The 15523-nt window shown below is 44.9% G+C and overlaps 1 long non-coding RNA gene across 1 annotated transcript; it reads left to right on the top strand.

Annotated features, from left to right (window-relative positions):
* The first annotated feature begins 6503 nt into the window (after positions 1-6503).
* LOC124226206 (uncharacterized) lies at positions 6504-13456 on the top strand. The gene is made up of 5 exons (XR_006885249.1): positions 6504-6582; positions 7448-7547; positions 7809-7977; positions 8406-8650; positions 12924-13456. It is a non-coding gene; the product is annotated as an uncharacterized LOC124226206 (long non-coding RNA).
* Positions 13457-15523: the final 2067 nt, after the last annotated feature.

Genomic DNA, 15523 nt, shown 5'->3' with positions numbered 1-15523 from the left:
TTTTTCAGGCAGAGCAAGGACACCCAGCATCTCTCACCTGTTGGGGGCAAGGGGGGAGAGGAAAAGAGTTTTGCACTTTGGGAGGCTATATTTTTCTTCAAGTAGCAGTGTTTATACAGAAAACAGAGCTAATTGGTGGTGAGTGGCAGGGTTTTGTGGTTAGGTCCTGGCTCTGCGTTGGCAGCTGCTGCGTGGTTAAGGCAGGCTGTCCCACCTGGCAAGTGCAAATGCCCTGGGGCAGAGGGAGAGGCTAGAGAGGCGTTCAGGAGGGTGTGATAACATGCTTGGGGAAGCCATGGCTATAAGCCCAGCATAGGGCCCCCACCATATTGAAAGGGTGTTTGGATGCCCCTTTTGGTTTTGTTTTCATGAGAAAGACAAGGAGCAGAGGATGGAGGCCAGCTGTCGCCCTTTAACAAACACCCTACAAATTCGACTTCCCACATGCAGTGAGGTTGTTTGGCGTTGCTCGCTGTGAATCATAACAGGTGAGGATTCAGCTAAGTCTTTCAGATCCAGAGTTAGGTGCCCAGTGGCCCCGGTCTTCCAGGGACTGTGCTGGGATGCGTGGTGCGAAGAGCCTCTGCCACCCTCGACTTCTGCTTCAAGCACCATCAGCCATGCTATGGACAGTTTGGAGTCAGATAAACTAGGCTGCCTCCTAGCTCGGTCCTTACGCCTCGTGAGATGCTGAGCAGGCTGTTCACACTCTGCGCTTCTGTTTTCCCGCTTGGCAAATGGGACGAGGACCATCTCTGAGGGTTACCGTGAGACTCACTGAGAAAGAACGCACGAGAGCCCCCAGCCCCCAGGCGGGGCTCAGCAGGGCCGGCTGGTCACGGTCACCGTCAGAGCATCTGCTACGCACAGTGGAAAGGGGCAGAGGCAATGTTAGCTTTCCCAAAAAACGTTTCCTGTAGAAAGCGGGAAGGATGCTACGGTTTCTTTTTAGAAATAGCATGTACATAAGCTTAAATAAATTTCGTAACAGCTTACCTCTGCGTGGAGAACCAAACAAGGCTCCTCGGATAAGCAGAAATGAGCAGGAGGAAGGAGCGGGGCACCCAGGGAGGTGGCACTGAGGGGCTGGGACGCACGCAGCTCTGGAGGCTCGGCCACTGGAGAGCCAGTGACATGGGCAGGCTCCTCGAGGGGCCCTTGTGGAGGTGCGAGTGGAGCCCAGGCCAGCACACGTGCACCCTGGGTTAGGTCCCCGCTAACGTGGCTGCTGCGTCTACTGTGAGCACAGGCCCAGCTCAGGCCCTTGGGGCTACAGAGCTCTTCACCTGGAATTGCCCCAAGGTCCAGATCATAACTGCGGCACCAGGAGTCCTAATCGGGAGGGACCATCTGTGCAATGCTTCCTCCCGAATCCCCGACTCGAGTTTGCCACACGCCGTAAGACTTTGCTGTTGGGATGTTCAAGGCCGAATCGGAAGCTTAACCGGGGCTGGCTGTGAATTCTGACCTGCTGCGAACTTTCTACATAGGGCTGAGCCACGGTTAGACTTTCCAGGCATCCCAATGGCCTCAGGCAGCACCAGAGTTTAGTATGGACGACTTGTCTAAGGATAAATGGAAATAACCAACACTCACAGACGCAGTTTGTAGATGGGTGGGTACGGGTATGGCTGCAAATACAGATATATAGATGCAGATACAGTTAGAGAGAGACAGAGGGAGGCATATGTGTAGATACAGATGCAGATATATAGATAGATTTTGATATAGAATTTTTTTCAAAGCAGGCCACTGATAGAGAGGTCAATAGCATTCTAAAGCTGGGGGGCTGCTGATGAGAAAGGCATTCAGAAGGCACTGAGCATTCGAGGATTTTATGAACAAGCCATTCCCATGCAGCTAGTGAAATAGATGTTATTTATTTATTTATTTTAAAGATTGGCACCTGAACTAACATCTATTGCCAGTCTTTTTTTTTTTTCTTCTTCTTCTTCTTCTCCCTGAAGCCTTCCCCGGTATGTAGTTGTAGATTCTGGTTGTAGGTCCCTCTGGTTGTGCTGTGTGGGATGCCACCTCAGCGTGGCCTGATGAGTGGTGCCATGTCTGCACCCAGGATCTGAACCAGTGAAACTCCAGGCCGCCAAAGTGGAGCGTGTGAACTTAACCACTGGGCCATGGGGCCGGCCCGATATACGTTATTTAAAGAACAATTTTCTCAACTTCCAGTTAGCTTCTCTTCATTTCAGTTTGGAAAATGGAAGTATTTCCCAGACCAAACTGTAAAATAAATCTCTAAAATACCTAACTCCCTACTCCTGATTGCAGACGCCATCATCTGACCATTCTCCAGAGCATCTAAACCCATGTGGATGTCTCTGTCCATCAGGACAGGCTGGATGAGTTGGAGTAATAACTCCAAAAACAAAGTGACTTAAAACAACGAGGTTTCTCTCTCACTCAGGCCCCGAGTCCACCACGGACCTCGGGGCTTGCGCTCTGTCTTGTCCCCAGTCTTGGGTGCCGGGTGACAGAGCAGCTGAGGGGTTGCCGGGCTCGGTAGCACAGAACGTGGGCCTGGGAATGGTCCACACTGTTTCTACTCAGCGGTCAAAGGTCAGAAGCAGACCTGGTCCCACCCCGTTGCAGGGGACCACGAAGTACAATTGCACCATGTGTCTAGCTTGTGGCATGTCCAGCTCCAGACTCAGAATGCCACCAAGATGCTAACCCTTCCCCAATTTATCTGGATTTACTTCTCCAGCCTGAACCTCTCCCCTGAACTCCAGACTTACATATTCAATGGCCTTCTTAATGCCTCCATTTGGATATTTAATAAACATCTCATATATAGTGTGCCCAAACCGCAATCTCTGGTCTTTCTCCCCCAGTATGCTCCTCCCACAATGTTCCCCACTTCAACCGATAGTACTTCTATCCTTGTAGTTAGGTGCTCAGACTAAAACTCTAGGAGTCATCCTTGACTCATCTCTTTCTCTCAAACCCGACATCTAAACAATCAGCAATCCCTATAAGCTCTCTCTTCAAAATAGCCAGATTCTGACCTTCCTCTGCTACGGCCCTGGTCCAGGCTACCATACCTCCTGCCCAGATCAGTGCAGTAGCCTCCTGGCTGGTCTCTGTATTTGCATCCTTGCAACCTGCAGTCAGTCCTCGACATGGCAACCAGATGGTCCTCCGAGAAGATAAATCAATCAAGTCACTGCTCTGCTCAAACCCTCCAAAGGCTTCCCAGGAAAACCAGAGTGAAGGGTTTTGAGTTGACAATGGCCTTCAAGGCCCTCCATGCTCTGGTCTCCCAGCACCTTTCAAAAGACATCTCCAGCCCATCACTCGCTCCTCAGCAGCCACACCAGTCCTGAACCCCTCCAGGCACTCTCGCGTCCTGCTCCCGCTGCCTGGTGTCCTCCTCCTTCAGCTCTCTGTGGGCTCTGTCCTCCCCTAGTTCAGGTGGTCAGTAAGCAGCTGAGGAATGAATGAGTGAATGAGTGAATATTTGTGCTCAAGTCGAGATCTGGGCCATGGAAGCTATAATTTTAGGAGTAAGGGTTACACTTACTAAATCTTTCGAGAAGCAGTACATATTTGCCACAACCCCTAGAAGGCAGACTAGAGATACCACGTGAGAGCAAAATTTAATAGAGGAGACGAGTGAGCTGACACACCGTGTGGACGCAGGGCAGCCAAGGGGACTGTGCATGGACTGCTAATTGATTCTATCCCCAAGTTTTACTTGGGAACATGGCCAACCATCCAGAGACTCTATTTCTGGCTTTCCCTGCAGCTCCGTGGCCAAAGGCTGAACTCAGGTCAGCAGATGGGAGCAGAAGTGTTGCAGGCAACTTCCGGGTTACGGCCTGCCAGAGAAAGCTAGTAAAGGGAGAGCTAGTGAAGCCAGTGTGGCCCAGGCGTGGACGGTGTGTGTCCAAGATGGCAGAGCTCCCGTACCGCTGGACCGCCTCTCTGGACAGTAAGGAGAGAGAGAAAGCTCTCTTCTCTCTCTTATTTGAGCCAGTGTAACCTGTGGTCCCTTCGATACTGCAGTTGAACCTATGCCCTAGGCGTACGAATACAGAGCTGGGGAAGAGACAGCGTTAGCCTTTGATGATGGTGACTGATCAAGAATGGCAGTCACCAAGGGGGAAGTGAACTTTGCCACCTAAAGTGTGCCGAGAGATATTTTTTCAAGCACACATTTTTTTGGAGCGATTGAGAGACTACAGTCTTTATGTCAGCAAAAGATAAGAAGAGGCAATAAATTGAAGTTTTTTGGAAGATAGCCTAATAAGAGTTTTAGCACAAGCTTTTCTTGGCCTAGTTTTCTTGACTGGCCTCAGGTTTTGCATGAGAAAGCCCTTTGGAATGCAGAACAAAGGAAATGTACGCCTTTATCCTATGGGTTTATATATTTATAAATTTCCCCCATCGCTCCATAGCCCACATTATTAACTTCAGATGTTTGTCCTTGTCAAAAATGTTTAGGTCTGAAAACTGATTGGAAACCCTGTTTATCCTTATTTCCCGGTCTGGTCAGTGGATTCCAGAATCTTATCTTCCCCGTTACGGAGAAAGCATGGCTTTGAAACCGTCTCCTTGGAGAGCTCACTTGCACATGAAGCGCAGCCCTCACTCCGAGCCGGCTGGGAAGCACTAGGACACAGAAGTGACATTGCATCAAAGTGGCACAGGAGAGTGGGGGTGGCTGGAAAATCATGGAATCAAAGGAAAATGATCCAATATTTCAAAGAAAATCATGTCCCGTATATTTCTGCTCCATTACAATAGGGGAAGTTGAAGCTGGTCTTACGCGGCTGCTGTCTTAGATGTGGAGCTCTCGGAGTGCTTGAAATGTCTTCTATTTTATTATATATACAAAGGAGCTCTTTAATACGGCTACTGTCTGCGACACGTAAGTCATATCTCAGTTTTCTTTGTCGACTAAAACCACTCTAGACTGGAAAGTCCCGCTACTGAAGACTGCCTCTCGCCGGTATTCCACAGGTGAACGGGCGAAATACGGCAGCCTCTTTAACAAGGAAACTGTCCATTGACCAATTTACCAAAATTGTCCGCCTGTCTTATGTTAGTACCACATTTTTATGATTTTTAACACCTGCAAAATGCGCTTTCGTCAAAACTTAAAGCTGCAAAGTAAATAAATAAATAAATAAAATTCGATTGATGAATGGTTTTAGAAAGTAAAAAGTTTCTGGGCTGTAATTACTTTTTAACAATTTATCAATGAACACACCATCATGAAGTCTCATTATCTGCTTCACAAAAACAAACCTAAAATGCAAAGTTAATGAACCAAAACATCTTGCAAATCTAAGACCAAGTTGACAAGACCATGGCAAATGCATCCTTATAATGACTAGTCTTATGCCCAAACTCCGAAGATAATGGCCTCTGTGGTTCTTGCACGAATGAGCACATGAAGTAACGTGCACCACCTCACGGCCGGCTGTAAAATCATGCTGTGCCATCTCCGTCTTTTCATATTCATTCAGCAAACGCTTATTGAGAAGCTCCTGCGTGCCAGCAATAAAGCTGTCTCTCTGCTCGTGAAATCAACAATCAGATGGGACACAAACAGGCATAAGTGATGGGAGGTCCTGCTTTAAATTCTGTTTATTGGGGAAAGGATGGGGTATCATGGGGTGTATAAAACAACACCTTGATTGGGACATTGGGGAGATTTACCACAGAAGTGACAGTTGAACTGATACCTGAAAATAAATATGAATTATCCAAACAAAAGGTAAAAGTTGTTTTCACTGCTCTGGGTAGAGTAGACGGCATGTGCACAATCTGGGAGGCAGGAGAAAAGAGCAAGTTCAGGGACTGAAAAGACTTCCGTGTGGCTGGAGTGTAGGGCGTGAGTATGTGGCAGCAAGAGATGACATCAGAGAAACCAGTGGGAGCAGAAAGGACTGAGAGGTCCTGACCAGACCGCTGGCAGTGAGGACGGAGGAAAGTGGACGGTGTGTGAGGAATGAGGCTGTGGAAGAGAGAGAAATGGATGCTTGGTTAGAGGCAGGGTGAAGGGGAAGAATGGCGAATGGCGAAGGGCTCACAGATTTCTTGATAGACCAAGATAGGAAACATGGGGAGGGAGGGCTGGCAGGGAGGCAAGGAGTCCCGTTTGGATTTGTTGAGTTAAGATATCTGGAGATATCTAGGAGAAGATACACAATTCTCAGCTGGACACGTGGCTCTAGAGCTCAGAGACATAAGCCAGTGAGTTCAGTCATCACCAAATGGTGTATGATCTGGGGGACACAAGATTGCTCCATTTGCTAGCATGAGAACCCCATCTTTTAAATACTGACAGAACAAGAAGGTTCAAAAGATTCTGAGATGGAGAGAGTGCAACATGAGACAAGACAAAAGTGACGGAACCAGGAAGAAAGTCAACGTTAGCAGATGGGAGAAGAAAGATGAGTCAGCACAAGAAACTAGGAAGGAGTGGCCAGAGAGATTAGCAGGAAACCAAGAGCGAGTGACGGTAACCAAAATCCAGGAAACAGAGCACTTAACCAGAAGGGTGGTTCTGAGACTTGAGAACAATCAGGAAGAATCGGGACTGAGGATTGTCATCAGGTAATAAAGGGAGAGGATGCCTGGAGAGGAACCAGAACACAGTGGGATGAGTAATGAGTGCAAGGAAGGGAGTGGAGATGGCAGGAATCTACGCAGCTTCTCCAAGGAGTCAACTGCGAAGGGGAGAAGAGATTATGCAATAGCTGAAGGGTAACCAGGCTGCAGGAGTGTTTTGGTTTTTATTGTTTTGTTTTAAGATGGGAGGGATTATAAGTGTTTCAATTTACATCTGTAAGATTCCACGGGGCAAAGATATTTTACACACACTTATGTTATCCACTGCATTTTAGATTATAACTTGGCACTTTGGAGCTCCACTTGATGAAGGTACACTTCTCAAAATGGAAACTCATCTTTATTCATGCAGGTTAAGTTACTATAAAACCCTCCCAGGGATATCTGGGCAGCAAAGACATGAACACATTCACCCTGGTCCTGTGCACTGTTGCTACTGTTTTGTTTTGGTTTTTTTAATTGTGTTTTGTTAGACATATGCTTTGTCTACTCCCTATTAGAAACACAGAAAACAGGTTTTGTAAGAAATCTTTACAGCTAATCTTCCCCAACCTGTTCTCATCTATCCTTTATGTATCCCCATCAAGGAGTTACTAAACCTCTGCCTGAAAAGCTCTGGTGACCAGGTACCCTCAATTTCCGGAAGCAGCCCCCTGGTCTATCTCAGAGCACTTCTGACTTCCAGAAAGTTCTCCATTATACAGAGTCCAAATTGGTCTCCCTGTAACTTTTTTCTGCTGGGAATTATGAATAGAAAATTTGAGGTCAAACATCACGGTTTCAAATCCCTGCCACTAACCTACCACTAACAAGTCACACGACTTGGCAAACCACTTATCTGTTTCCTCAGTTTCTTCGTCTGTATAATGGGATGAACGTCAGAACCAGCCCACGGGGCCGCCGCCAGGAGTAATCCAGATAATACAAGCGAAAGTCTAGAACTGAGCTGGGTAAGTATTAACCCCTACCTCCACAGACTCACACAGGAAAAAGGAAGGAAAATCTAATCATCCTAACGTGTCCTAACCTTTGAAATATTTCAAGGAGACCATCACGTAGACTCTGCATGTTTCCCCTCTAAATGTCCCAAGTTCCCTCACAGCTTCTCCCCTGACGCAGCTTTACATTCCTCCCGCGTCCTGCTTGCTTTCCTCTGGACAGCATTTATTTATCTCCTCCTAAACCCAGTTTATTTATACCCCTCCCCTCAGAGGGTGGAGCCCGGAGCAGGGTGGAATGCTGCACGTCCTGCACAGAGTGAAGAGGGCCCATGGCTTCCTTTTTGCTTTCTGTTGGAGTTCTGTCAAGGCCGTCTGAGATGCGTTAGCTTCTGTTGTGGTGGAGGTCACGGCTCTCCACTGCTGTGTGCAGGACTCAGCGGTGAGTGCACTAAAACCCCTGAGCCTTTGTGCACAGGCTCCTTCTGTCCCAGAGGGGAGGCAGATTTTGGAGGCAAACTCCCTACTAGCTTTGTGCTATTGAGCACTGTCTCTACGCCTTAATCTCATCATCTATAAAATGGCATAATAATCACTACCTCATGGAGATTGTTAAGACTGAAAAGAGCTAGTCCGTGTCAATTCTCGGCAGTGTGCCCAGCACACAGTGAGCCCAACACAAATGCTAGCTATGGCTGTTGCCTTTATTATATTTTTTATTCCATGTGTAGGATGTTGCACAATTCTGTTATAATGCATGTTTCAGAAATATGAGTTTGTTCTGACGCAATTGATGTATTAGGGGACAATTTGAATGTAATGCAAAATTCATATTTACTCACTGGTGATTTTGTCTGTGAGAAATGCTAGGTGAATACAGAAAGCTGCACCCAGTGGAAGTAAGCACAAAGGAATATACACAACGCACACACCCTCACGCCTCCACCACCCGCCGGCCACCTCCACTCACGAGGTGTAGGAGCCATCCCATACACATCTGCTGACACGCTTTCCTTCCGACGCAAGATGACACTGTTTCCACCTCTTCAGAATGACTCACCAGCTACAGTCCTTCGGAGCATGCTGCCACAAGCAAACCTCAGGTCTTTTTCCAGGTAAAGTGCCATGTTCAATGTAGTTTTGATGTATTTCTTAACCACTTAACCTGGGAAAAACCATGCTGGCATTTTTCCTAGGTTCCTGTCTTTTTTTCATGTGTCACTGAGGCAGTTTTTGAGTGAGTGTCCCAACCCCATCTGCCTGGGAAGCCCTGTGATTTTCCTTACGTGATTTTGCACAGCGCAGCGATCTTCAGGCATATGTCAATTACAGCAGAACTGACCATTTGATCGCCACTAAGTTTTGTAGACTCTCAAAATATTTTGATTCTGATTCTGTTATCCCTAAATATTTGATGCGTCTCATCATCATGTTATGCATGAATTTGGTGAGAATTTTACACTAAATATCTGAATATCAGCAAGGGGAGAGGCTATGTTCTGGAGGATAGCCTTACAAAGATGAAAAAGGCATTTCCTGCAGGATAAAGTGAACTCAGGATAATAATGAAGCTTTAATAACGTTATCAGTTTAATAAGCTATTTTCCAATTTAGCTTCAGGAAGAAAACCTTTTTTCCTGCTTACTGAAATCCTTAAGAGCTGCAGGGCGGGGGACTTTGGATGGCACATAAGAATCGTGTTGTCCAATCTCTTTGCTTTTGAGGTGAGTCAGCATGGCTCTGGGAAATGAATGTCTTGCCAAGGTCGCCCCACTCACTGTTAGTGACCGAGCCAAGTTTCCCGGCTCCCAGTTCACGGCTGTGCTTACAACCCCAGGCTGCCTCCCGCTTACATGTTGTACAACTTTATATCCTTGTAATAACACTACAGTTTATCCAAAACCAGACCTGCCCGTTACCACAGGATGGTTTTGTAGGCAGCTTTTGAGACTGGTAAGGGAGCAGGAGTGGTGAGAGCCTTCGAAAGCTGCCAGGCACCACGATGCAGCTATGTGGGCAGCCGGGCCCCCGCCCACACCATCCCCCAAGCCAGCTGCCCGGAGAGGGGCTTTCTGCCAGCAGAGCAAACCCATGAAATGAGGACAAACCTGGCTCCTTCAAGTGAGTTTCTTTCTTCCCAATTTCCTCCCCTGTAAAATGGAGAAAATGACTTCGTAGGGGTTTTGAAGTCCAAAAGACTCTTCATTTTTTAGGTGGAAAAAAAATACACACACCCTATTGGTATTGCTCGTAATAACAGAAAATCAGAACCACCCACCTCAGTCCCTCTCTGTGAGCGTGCTCTTTTGTTTTTACTAGAATAATTCCAATGAATTCTATTTTTATACCGTCAGAACTAATTAATTAACTTGTTGATAAATCTAGAGCTTGTCAGGAGCATCAGCGTAGTATCTTTACTTATCAATTCGTGTACTTGTTTATTTATTCATTAACGTAATTCTATCCTTATTTTTCTCCGTGAAAGCTCCTGGCTTGACTTGTTCCTTCATGAGTTAGTGTGTTTGCTTAGAACTGGTAATGCACACACAAGGCACGTGATCTAAAAGCTGTGGAAGGCTGTACAGGGGAAACAGGCCAGCTTTTCTGCTCCCTCGCCCCCTCACCTAGGACAGGAAACTGCTTTTTACCAGATGAGAATCTGTGTCCCTTTCCAGGATGACCCATATGTTCATGATCTTGTGTGTCCGACACAAATGGCAATAGACTATACATACGTTGCCCCGCTGCTTCTCAGCGGGGGTCACCTTGTCTCCAAGTGACATCGGGCAGTGTCTGCAGACATTTCCGGTTGTCCCAACTGGACCTACTGTTGGCATCTGACGGGAAGAGACCAGGGATGCTCCTCACCACCCTAGGAGGCACAGGATGGCCCCACAACAAAGAATGATCCGACCCTACGAGTCCATAATGCTGAGATTAAGAATATCTTGATCTTATTATTATAATTTTTACTTTTAAGCTACTTTGACTATTGTTCCTCAAACAATGTAGCCACAGATTTCCTTAGAATGTAGAGAGAAGAAGGTTTCAAAGTTGCTGAAGAACAGGAGGTCGATTTTGGTTTTGGACCCCCAGCTCCTGGCAGAGAGCGCGGTTGTCAGTGAGTATGCTTTGAATGCATAGATGATTAATTAACGATGAGTCGGAGACGTTTAAAATAAAGTAATAAAATGTACCGTAAGCTATTCTTCCTTCAAACCTGAAATTTCCAATCATCCTCAGCGTTGATTAGATTTTAACTGAAGTGCCACAAAGGAGGCGCAGCTCGGAAATTCTTTGGACCCAAGGAAAACAACGTGGGTTCTGAAGGAAATTTCCTCCTTTGGAAACCAATGTTGGAGAAATTAACTGCCTAAAAGAAGCCCCAGGTCCTTCACCTGTCCTCCTCTACAAAGATAAGTTATAAGTTATTAAAATAAACAGAAAGTTTGCCTGGCTTTTTAAACGATGAGGCCAGCCAGCCTCCATAACTGGCGTTAGAACCCACATCACTGAGCGGGATAGAAGGTGTTTCAACTCCATCAAAAGCCTTGAAAAGGAGGACGTCCTTTGTATTGGCTTTCAGGAAGTTTTTCTGGACTGCTATTTATTTTAAATCAGCACCCCCTACAAAGCAAGCCCCCTTTAGGAAACGCAGTGCAGACAGCAACCCTAGAGATGGCCTCTATGATTCCACACTGGACCGAGATATTATTTTTATAGAAAAAATGGATCTCTTTAATCAGCTTTAAAAAAAACATTGTGAACAGTCACTTCTCTTATTTAAAAGTTTAACTTTACTTTCATCAATTTATAATCAGAGTTCCTCTGGTATGTTTGATTCCTGACAAACAAGGATAAAAGTCTTGTGCCCCCATTGCTAATGAGATGATAAAACAGCAGGGATCAAGTTTTTAATTACTGCAGGCGATGCACTGGAGAGGTACCGATGATATTTTCTATTGCATGTCTAAGTTGTAACTTCAGGCTTATGACAGTCCTGCTGAGCTCCACTGCCTTTGATGATCACTCATTTTTGTCTCCTGAGAACATACAAAAATTTCTGAGCTAGAATCCTGGGGGGCTGGCAATTATTGGCGTAACCTGGTGCAGGTACCCCTCTCCAACCATCATGCTCAGTGAGGATCCAGCTTCTTAATGCCTGCCATTATCCCGAAAGGGAAATTGGACATTCAAAATATCTGTGAACTTTCCTACTCAAATGATACCCATTCTCAGTCTCCCAGCATGCGCCTTCCATTAATAAGAAAATGCTTAATTGAATTGGGAGATTTCTAGTATATACTTTTTCATTTCTTTTCAAAGTCGTGCTTGAAATTTTTTCAAAAACCTTATTTTTATACACTTTTGTAGATGTGCATTATACTTCTCACTCTCAGCTGTTTAAACATATTTCTAACAATATTCTCTTTGTTACTGCAGACAGTTGATAATTGAAATTTTTAAAGGTGCCATTTCGGGTCAAGTGTGTGAAATGTAAAGGTCAGACATTCTTACCCTTATTGAAATGGAAGCTGGGAGCAGATTCCATTAATTCTCATGTTCACAAGACACACACCCACACACACACACACACACACTGGATGGCCAGAGCACTCAACAAATAAGGCTTGCTCAAAAACCTGTGTTTAGCCATAGAAACTAGAGCACAGAATTAACCTGACTTGTGGATGATCACCAACCCAATCTGAATCCAACTAACCAGTTATCAATCAACTACCCAACTCATCAAATAACTAGCCAGCTTATCAACCAATTACCCAACTCGTTAAACAACTAATTTTTGATCAGTCAAGTAACTTCTAAATTATGAAGTAAGAATTGAGTGTCAGAATCACAAGCATTGGCTGAGTCTACCAAGTGGTTTAAATTTCTAAGATTTTTGATCATAAACATAAAAATGCATCCTCAGCTACTACATTGGGGAAAGCCCATGGATGAAAAGAGATTCGCTGATCAAAAGGTAAATGGACCTTTCTTGTCCACCCATCCCTCAGAATCTGAATTTACAATACCCTTTAGGGATTTCTAATTTATCAATATGACTTTTATGGCCTTTAAAAATACCACACATGTGAAATGTGAAGACCGATATTTGTAGCTTAGTTTCTTCTTGGCAAAGGGGAGCAAAAAATGTTTCAACTGTGTAATTTATATATAATTCAGAAACCACATTGCTTGTATTAATCAGGATAGACCAATTGCTGTAACAAACAGTGCACAACCTCAGCGGCCGAACACAGTAGATGTTTATTTCTTGTTCATGGGAGTCCCTGTGGACGGGCCTGGTCGGGCAGTGCTCCCGGGCAGCTGTCCGTGGGGTCAGCTCCTCGCATCCAGTAGTGCTCCTATCTTTTCCGACCACAGAGCGCGCCACTGGGCTCTCCACATCTGGCCAGCAAAAGGGGAAAAGCCAGTTTGAAGACCTCCTGGGGCTTCAGGGTCCGTGGCCAGAAGAGCTGCTCTAGAGTGCCCACCTTCCATTGGCCAGAAGGGGTCCAAGGTGTCACACAGACGCAAATGAGCCCAGGAAGAAAATGAATTGGTTTGGTAAACAATGTAAGTGACTTTTCTGCATTAATTATAATAATTCTTTACTCCTATAGGATGCTTTATAGTTGTCGAGTTTTATTGATATTATCTCACTTCATCCTTGGAGTCTTGGAAATTAGACAGAGATGATTATTATTTACAGATCAGAAAAATGAGGTTCAAAATTCTTCATTGCCTTGCTAGTGATCAGACAGTGCTAGAGCTAGAACCGGGTGCTGGTTTTCCTCTCTTCTCCTTTGATATCTGTTATGCCACATGCTTGCCTTGATTTGTGGTCTACTGTCCTTCAGAAATAGTCATGATAAAGCCATCTATGCTGTAGAGAAACAGCATCAAAAGACACTTAATCTTCTGTATAACATAATGTGATATTAAATTGACTGTAAAATACTAGTGATCTAAGCTACAGAACTCATTCTCATTTTTAATGATCTGCTCACTCACATAATTGGAAGTCTACAAACTCTGGTAAAATGTATACATAGAGGAAATAAGTAATCCATCTATCAAAGATAGATCTTGAATTTGTTTACATCTTATTCTATCAAGGACCATATCAACTTTCATTAGAGCATGGCTAATATTTTCATAACTCTAGGACTGTGATGTAGTTAAGCCTTGTATTACTTTTGTGATGTGAGGCAGACCAGAGAAAAAGGGATAAATGCTTAAAGTAAAATAATGGTCTAACATAATCATCAAGATATATTCACACAGATGAATAAAGTAGTAAAAACTTGAATAAGATTTTTTAAAAAATTTTTCCTTCAGAAACACATAGACCAGAGCCCTATAATTGGTCAAACTGCTCAACTGTGAGACTATTTTTAGCAAAACAACTGTCCAAACAGTTTAGATTTGGGTCAGGTAGATAGGGAAGAGCAGATCATCGCTGGGTTAGTTCAAAACCAGGGTTAAAACCATAAATGGACCAGAGTATAACCTTCCTGCCTAGTGACACTAATAATCGTAGACATCGACTGAGTCCTGTAGAATGCCAGCACCGTGCTCAGAATCGTATGTCATTATCTGGAACCCATACAACAAAAATGCAAGATAATAGTATTCTTCGTTGTCTTCTTTTAATCAAAGACACACGAGGAAAAATGGCAGGCAGAGCCTCATTTAATAAGTCAGATCCGGATGATTCTAAAGCCTGTGTTGGGATGTTGCAATGTACAGTCCAACTGTCATCAGGAGAGACAACTGCTGCCACGTCTGTGCTACCGCGTGGCCGTAGACCCGGTGGTTAGGAGTGTGGGCAGCGGGCCAGACCTCCGGGTTCAAGACCTCCCTTTCCTCTTGGCCATGCTACTTCACCTCTCGGCATGGCAGTGTGCCTGTTTATAAAGAGGGGTGACAACGGCACCCGCCCATTGTGTGGATTAAACGGGGACAATACACATCCAGCACATAGTAACCACGCTGGCCGTTGCTGCTATTCCTTTCGGTTTGCTGAACTTCACCAATAGATCATGAGTCACCCCAGGGGCGTGTTCAAAGCACCAACGCCAGCCAGCACATTGGTCCTCGGAAATCTGAGGAAACATGCCTTATAGACATCTTTTACTGACTCACATTTCAGCAGCAGGGAGTGCCCTCATACTTCCTCTAAATATGAATCAGCACCGTTGTTCATAAGTATCCCATTCTTTCTGAGATTTCAGCAATTACCAACGTCAACCCAGGACATCAGAAAGAAAGTAAGAGAATTGAAAATCCCTAGGAACACACATTTCCTAAAGGGAAGTCAAGAAGCTAACGTCTGCCTCACAGACATGGATTTGGGAGGAGGCTCATCTCAGGCATAGTTAGTGCTGAGACCCCAAGAATGGTCCCTTCCACCCCATTGTGTGGTTAATCCACGCAGGGCTTAGTTCGGACAGCAGTGAATTCGGGGCACTATTTCAGAACTTGCCAAATTTGAGGCACAGGAAAGAATCATGTCCTTGGTGTTTTTGTTTCTTCCATCCCTCTCTCCATCTCTGATCATATAAAGGCTGTTGACTGGCCCCAGCCATGCTAGGTCATGTCCCCCGTGACACATCTCCATCCTCCCAGTGGGAGACGGGACTTGTTCACGAAGTTGTCTCCAAGCCAGGATGCCATTTAACATATATTAGAAAGTATAGATTTTCATGAAATACAAGCTATGAAATTGAATATATCAATGAACCTCTTAGTACATAAAAATTACTATACCTGGTTACTTTATAAATTCCTTCTACAATCTCTAAGGTGGTATGGATGACAGGAAAACGTCTTATTTATTTGAGTTCTTTATAACACAAAGGTTTAATAGGAATTCCCAACAATCAAATTTGTCCTTAGCTCTATATATTCAAGAGAAAACTGTTTACATCTTCTGAAATATCATCTATGGTGTGGTGGTCAAGCTTGAGTGGGCTAAGGGA

The sequence above is a fragment of the Equus quagga genome, chromosome 15, assembly GCF_021613505.1.
Source record: "Equus quagga isolate Etosha38 chromosome 15, UCLA_HA_Equagga_1.0, whole genome shotgun sequence".
In the NCBI taxonomy this organism is placed as follows: Eukaryota; Metazoa; Chordata; class Mammalia; order Perissodactyla; family Equidae; genus Equus; species Equus quagga.
The sequence above is the reverse complement of the archived record's forward strand: the minus strand, read 5'-3'. Positions and strand labels throughout refer to the sequence as shown.